Below are 7,657 nucleotides of genomic sequence, written 5' to 3'. Positions count from 1 at the left end.
TATTGGCCATCTTTTTCTAAGTTTATAGAAAGAATTAAGTTAGTGGATTGCAGTCTCATTTTCAGTTATTTTTACACAGAATTTTCTCAAATATCGGTCACCCTTTTCTACTACTATTTTTCTGCTAGCTAGTGATTGATCTGTAGCAAATATCAAGGGAAAAATAAGAAAAACAATGGATCGTACTTCAACAGTTTGTTTTTGATGTGAATATGCTTGTGGTTGTGATTTTATATTGATAACCCAGAACACAGTCATAGTTTCTGCTTGGAAAATTATTTCCAGTACATATGAAAGAGTTAAATATATCAGTATTTTGTTTGTTGTACAAAGGGCCTCCTAAGGGTTCTTTTCCCTGAATATATCTGAAAAGCTCTAGACTGGAGGAAAGGGTCTCGATACTTAACAAGGCAGATGAACTGACCCCTGCCCACATTTCTCTCCTCATCATCTATGACTCATTCAGGTTCAATCTTAAGCATCAAGCATTTTAAGCTAGTTTTATTTCCTGAAATGTTCTGTGCTTATTAATGCTATTCCTGTGCCCAGGCTAATTCCCTCCTGTCTTATCTATTAATGTTTTTTGTTTGTTTGTTTGAGACAAAGTCTCACTCTGTCGCCCAGACTGGAGTGCAATGGAGCTATCCCGGCTCACTGCAACTCCGTCTCCCAGGTTCAAACGATTCTCCTGCCTCAGCCTCCCAAGTAGCTGGGACTACAGGCGTGTGCAACCGCGCCTGGATAATTTTTAAAAATTGTTTTTAGTAGAGACGGGGTTTCACCATATTGGCTAGGCTGGTCTCAAACTCCTGACCTCATGATCCGCCAGCCTTGGTGTCCCAAAGTGCTGGGATTACAGGTGTGAACCACAGCGCCCGGCCATCTATTAATGTTTCAATGAAATATTCCGCTCCAGCTGACAAGGTGCTCTCTGTACTTAGTATTTTTTGTTGTTGTTGTTGTTGAGACGGAGTCTTGCTTTGTCACCCAGGCTGGAGTGCAGTGTCATAATCTTGGCTCTCTGCAACTTCCACCTCCCGGGTTCAAGTGATTCTCCAGCCTCAACCTCTCGAGCAGCTGGGATTACAGGCGTGCACCACTCTGCCTGGCTAATATTTGCAAATTTAGTAGAGACAGGGTTTCACCAAGTTGGTCAGGCTGGTCTTGAACTCCTGACCTCAGGTGATCCACATGCCTTGGCCTCCCAAAGTGCTGGGATTACACAGGCATGAGCCACTGCGCCCCAACTCTTCTGTGCTTAATCTATCATAGCATTTGCCACATCATATCATAATGGACTTGTCTGATTTTTCTACCATTAACTATTAGAGGAAAAAGGTAATTAAAAAAAACAAACAAACCCAGAACCTTTGGTTCCTGACACATTGTAAAGAGTTGTGACACATTGTAAGGCGTCAGTAAATATTTGCCAAATTACTAAATATTATTTTATAGAGATAGAAGGGGAAGCTGTAAACCATTCTAACCTGGGAGAATAGTGTTTGGCTAGCTTTTCGAGCAGTATGTGTCAGAATATATTTACATTTTCTTCAATTCCCTTAATTCTATCTCTTTCCTCTGGGCCAGTTCCTTTTGTTTACTTTTCCTTTTCATTGTGTTGCTAGTTTTTCTCAAATGCTTGGCGATTTATTTATTTATGAATGAAAACCTGTGTTGGTTATTATGGGTAGATGGCATGAGTTTCCTCTGCAATTGTGTTGATCTATCTGTTTCCCCCACAAACCTCTCTCCGGAATGGGAGGGCTGACTGTGGGTTCTGTTTAAGTGGGTAGGAAATGTCAACAGTCAGGCTTCCCTTTAGGTTATGTGGGTGGAGAGGCAGGAAGACCAGGGACCCCCACAACTGATGAAGTAAGGAGGGCTTTTCTATGGGGGCGGAGCCTTGTAGAAGGTTTCACTCTTGACTAATACTGGTTTTCCTTTTGGTTTTGTCCTATCTGTTGTGGAGGTCTCAGCATCCTTCCTAGAGCCCTCTCTAGGCAACTTTAGCCTGAGGGCCAACGCCAAATGCCGCTCCTAACAAATGGTCCACTGGGGGAAAGGAGAGAGAGGGAGAGGGCCACCTGTCCCAGCTGTTTCCACTGCGGCTCTTCAATGACTGCCTCATAGCCCACCTCTGCTCCTCACATTCATTGACTCTGTGATTAATGCTTCTTTGGGAGAGCATACTCTTACAACTTATTGAATTGCAGTGTTTACTGCTCTGATCTCTCTGTTAGTCCAAATTCATGGCCTTTCTTGCTTGTCAAAATTTATGTCACGTTGATGTCACTTTTTGTATTTCCTATGGTTGTTGTGGTTTCTTCCTTTTTATATTTATTTTTGACTAAATAATACATTCACATGGTCTAAAATGTAAATGAAAGAGTATGAAAGCGTATGTAATGCAGTCTTTTTCCCCACCTCTTCCTTTCAGTCTTCCATTGTTAACCAGTGTTGTCAGTTTCTTATGTATCTTCCTGGGATGCTTTTATGCACCTTCAAGCAAATACATAGATATTCCCTTTCAGCCTTTTAACACACAGCAGTATATAACACATTGTTCTACATCTTAACAATATATCTTGGAGATTGTTCTAGGTCAGCAAAACACTTCTTTATTCTCTATTTTTTTTTTTTACAACTTCATAGTATCCCATTACATGAATGATGATGTACTACACATTTTTTAACTAGTCCCTTATTGATGAACATTTAGGTTGTTTCCAATCATATGATATTTTTAAATGCTGTAACAAATAACCTTGTACTTACTCATTTTTAAAAGCTTTTTTTTTTTCAGACATTTTCATGGGCTCTGGAAAGGCTAAAATTTACATATATTTTAACACTGACCAATCAACTTTTATCCTAAACACATTACACTTCAAGAAAGATGATGTATGGGCTATTGTTTATTTTCCATTAGTGAGATTGATGCACAGTAAATTTGTGTTATACGCCCTCTTCAAAGCCAGACATCACATTTTAAAGTGTCCAATGCAAAGTCCTATCTAACATTAAGGATTTTAGCTGCACCATGTGTGTTTCTTCATGTGGATCTGTGGCAGAAAGCTGAAGATGATGTGATCTCTGGTACCTCCACTTGGAATACTGCATTTGTTGGCTAGATTGGAAAGAAGCAACTTCAAGAGACGCTTCTTTGAATCAGTTCATTTGTTCACATCAACATTCACTGAGTGCCTACTGTAAGCCAGATGCTGAGCTGGACCCTGGGGATACAAAGAAAAAGATGACAGTCCCTGCTTTGACAGGAGCTTCCAGTTCAGAGAAGCTGAACAATACATGAGCAGACAGACAACCATAAATGGTGTGAAAAGCACCACTGTCGAAGTGAACACAGAATGCTGTGGGAACAAGAAGGAGGAGTACCTATACACCCAGGGGTGGGGCAGGGTAGGGTGGGATAGGATGTATATCTGCGAAGCCTCTCTAGAAGCAAAGACACCTGTCATAACTTTGCATCCTGTCTTGCAGCACTCCACTGACAAATCTCAACATTCAGTGTCTATCTGCTGTCCTCGGCCTTTCTAGTCTGGAATCTTCCATCCTTTTCCATTCTGCAGAAGTCTTCTAGTTGGTTACGTTTATTCTGGCACTCCAATGGCTCAGGAAGAGTAACATAGGAAGGGTGTGGGGATAATCATCTCCAGCATAGATGAGTGTGGTTGGGAATGGGGATGGTGGGTGTGTTGATCTGGTTTCTGGTATTAGTTTTGATAGTGTGACCAGAATCCTCAGTCTCTCTTTCTAACAGATGCCTACCTCCATCCCAGGTTCCCAAGGTGAGCTCTCTTGCTACATGTCCACTCCAGAGTTGTATCCTAGAGGCAGGATTCTGTCCCCTCACCACTGCCACACACTCCCCACCCCAAACACAGCAGGAGAATCATGCTTTGAAGGGAATTCTAGAAGAAATTTCTAGTCATAAGTGGGCTCTTGCGTGCTGTTGTAACCCTTGTATGACTCTAACACCTATTGCTGTGAGTTTAGCCAAACAAACAAACAACAACAAAAAACAACAAATCCATAAGTTCCCCACCCCGTCTCTCTATATAATTCCAAAAGGTTCTCCCATTGATGTTTCCTATGGCAAGACTGTCTGAGGGGCCTTGTGGCTAACATTGAGTAGTCAATATCCTTTCAGTAAGTATGTTCCCAGCATTTGGCAAGCACTAGGCTCTCTGATAGGTCTGGGAATCCAAAATGAAAAAGACAGAGCTGCTAGTTAAGGGGATACAAAAGCCAGAGTGGACTACAGTGCACTGGGTAAGCACCCACAGTAGAGAATTGCAGGGGTTTTGGGAGCATGCAGAAGGAGTGAAGGTGAAGAGGTGACAGACTCAGGGAAGACTTCTTGGAAGAGGAATCCCTGAGGGAATTTTCTGGGTCAGGAAAGAATACATTCCAGGTACAGGAAATAGCATGTGGAAGAACCCACAGGCCGTAACTCATGGGCTCATTCTTCTCTTAGAGTTGCAGGCTTAGGATCAAAGCCTTCCTCTTGTCTCTGTACAGCACCTCAGGTTTTCCAGTCAACCCTTAATGTGGAACATGAAATATCAGGCTTTTAAAGAACAAAAAAATTCCCTTTCTTCCACGGTGAAGAGTCTCAGGGATGGTGTGCTCTGCAGGTGGGTACACAGTTGGCACTTGTTTTCCTTCAAATATCAGCCTGACATGATTGAACATTTAAGACTTGTCTGTGTGGTTCTAGTCCATTTTTTAAACCTCCCTTGCTTTAGTCTCAGCCTGCCTTTTTTTTTTTTTTTTTTTTTTTTTTTTTTTTTTTTTTTTTTGAGACAGAGTCTTGCTGTGTCGCCCAGGCTAGAGTGCAATGGCGCATTCTCGGCTCACTGCAATGTCCGTCTCCTGGGTTCAAGTGATTCTCCTGTCTCAGCCTCCTGAGTAGCTGGGATTATAGGTATGCACCACCACGCCTGGCTCATTTTTATACTTTTAGTAGAGACAGGGTTTCACCATGCTGGCCAGACTGGTCTGGAACTTCTGGCCTCAAATGATCTGCCCACCTTGGTCTCCCAAACTGTTGGGATTACAGGCGTGAGTCACCATGCCTGGCCTCAGCCTACTTTCTGAATCTCCCCTAGAGCACCAGAACTTTAGTAGGCTAGCCCCTGGCTCCACTGCCCAGAAACCCCTATCCACAGCCTTTCCCTGCCTACCCTGCAATTTACCTCTACCATGATCCTTCTTCTTGACTTAACTCGTTCAGGGCTCTCTCCTCTCTTTTCAACTTCTAACTGCTGCCCTCTTTAGTTCGGACCCCAGGCTTGAGCAGTCTCTGTCTCTCTGATTCTTCCTGAGGTCTGCTGCTGACAATCCCTTGGGGGCTGTTTGTGAAATGCGCCCTCTGCTTCTAACTCATCTCCTAGGTATCCTCACAGGAGACTGCCTTCTTAGTGGGGGCCTGACTCAGAAGACCTCTAGTTCTTCCACAGTGTATTCTGGGGCCAGGTCCGCTGTTTCTCACCGAGGCTTGGAGAAAGGCAATGACTTACCATGGTCATGCAGCATGTTAGCGGCAGAGGTGAGACTACCCCAGGCCTCCTGACTTCCAGCCCAGTAGTCTTTTCCAGGAATCAAGCTGCCTCTCGGAAGACTCAGGTCTTCTAGCCAGCATCAGCTCCCACCCACTGACTGCACTGTGCACCCATCTCTGTTAGCACTTCCTTCCTGAGCCACTCTATTAAAACTGAAGCTGGCCCGTCCAGGCTTCTGACTCAGCAGCCCCGCAAAGAACATCCAGCCATGTCTGCATCTGATTAAGGAAACGCTAGGGGCAGGAAATTTTTTTTTTTTCCTGATTGAGTTGAGGAGTGCAAAAAGAGGTGGAGAGATTCAGTAAAATAGTTAAGATTTGAGAAGAAGGTAATCTCTCAGCACAAGATGTACCACAGGGACCACAGGGGTGGAAGAGAAGTGGAAGGCCTTTATCAAAAGATTTAGAATTACCAGTTAAATACATTTGGTACAGAAGGATATTTACTGGCTTAGAAGGACCCCTGTGATATACTGATAGCGCAAATATCATGGCGGAAATAGGATGTTCCCAGTTTTTTGTTTTGTTTTGTTTTGTTTTTGATGGAGTTTCACTCTTGTTGCCCAGGCTGGAGTGCAATGGCGCGATCTCGGCTCACTGCAACCTCCACCTCCCAGATTCAAGTGATTCTTCGGCCTCAGCCTCCCGAGTAGCTGGGATTATAGGCACCTGCCACCATGCCTGGCTAATTTTTGTACTTTTAGTAGATACGGGGTTTCGCCATGTTGGCCAGGTTGGTCTTGAACTCCTAACCTCAGGCGGTCCACCTGCCTCGGCCTCTCAAAGTGCTGGGATTACAGGCGTGAGCCACTGCAACTGGCCCAGTTCCAGTTTTGTAAAAATAAGTTGAGAGTGTCCCCAAAGTGCTTATGAGTAGCAGCTAAAAGTTCCCCTCCATGCTCTGCACCCATGTTAATTTTTGCCCACAGGTAGATAATTGGAAAACAATTACCACAACCTTTAATAGCTATTGTGGCAAGGGTGTTCCCTTGTGAATAAGTGGAGTTGGGAATCTTTCTTCATCACAATGCCCCACGGTGAGCTGCACCATCTTGGTAAGCGTGGACCTGCGACAGTTTCCACTAGATCTCTTCCACATAGAACTCAATAGCCCCTCTCTTTGACATCAAGATGTTTTCTGACTGTGAGGAGGACATCCTGGTACTCCTTGCCACAAGGTGACTGATGCTTGGAGCCCTGTCTCTCCCCTGACATCGGGGAACCAACCACATCTGAAGCAGTTTCAAATAAGCAGTGGGGTTGTTATCTGTTCTGGGTTGAACAGTGTTCCCCTTCCCAAATTCATGTCCATGTGGAACCTGTGAATGTGACTTTTTTGCAGGGAAAATACTTTGCAAATGTAATAGGGAAATTAATATAAGGTCATACTGAATTAGGGTGGACCCTAATTCAATAACTAGTGATCTTAAAAGAAGAGGGAAATTTGAACACAGACAAACACAGAGGGAAAACAGTCACGCAAAGACAGAGGCAGGGATTGGAGAGATGTGTCTACAAGCCACAGAACATCAAGGATTGCTGGCAACCATCAGAAGCTAGGAAGAAACAAGGAAAGACCCTCCCCTAGATCCTTTAGAGAGAGCATGGCCCTGTCAACACCTTCAAGTTCAGACTTCTGGCCTCCAAGACTGTAAAAGAATACATTTCTGTAGTTTTAAGCTCCCCAGTTTGTAGTAATTTGTTATGGCAGCCCTTGGAAACTAATACAACACTTCTGTAGAAGAAACCGGTTCCATCTCTTGAAATGCTGCTCCAGTCATGACCTGAGCAGAAAGGTGCTCATCAGCACAGGACACACAGCCAAGTGGAGGAACTGCATGGCTCTTTGATTATGCTCTACACTCATCTACATGTGCATACAGAAACAAGTCTGCAAGGTACCACAAGACTTGTGTCTGGGTGATAGGTTCTGGGGTATCTTTACCTTTTTGCTTTAACTTGTCTATATTTTTGAAGTTTCCCACAATGAATATGTGCTACTTGTATAAAAAACATGTATTTATAGCTATATCTACCCATCATCTATCTATCTATCTATCTATCTATCTATCTATC

The 7,657-nt window shown here is 43.6% G+C and overlaps 1 long non-coding RNA gene across 1 annotated transcript; it reads right to left on the bottom strand.

Annotated features, from left to right (window-relative positions):
- Positions 1-2,595: 2,595 nt before the first annotated feature.
- Positions 2,596-5,704, bottom strand: LOC106995333 (uncharacterized). Its single transcript, XR_001442115.3, has 2 exons — positions 5,541-5,704; positions 2,596-3,233 (listed from the first exon to the last, which is right to left on the bottom strand). It is a non-coding gene; the product is annotated as an uncharacterized LOC106995333 (long non-coding RNA).
- Positions 5,705-7,657: the final 1,953 nt, after the last annotated feature.

This window comes from Macaca mulatta, chromosome X, assembly GCF_049350105.2.
Source record: "Macaca mulatta isolate MMU2019108-1 chromosome X, T2T-MMU8v2.0, whole genome shotgun sequence".
Lineage (NCBI taxonomy): Eukaryota > Metazoa > Chordata > Mammalia > Primates > Cercopithecidae > Macaca > Macaca mulatta.
The sequence above is the reverse complement of the archived record's forward strand: the minus strand, read 5'-3'. Positions and strand labels throughout refer to the sequence as shown.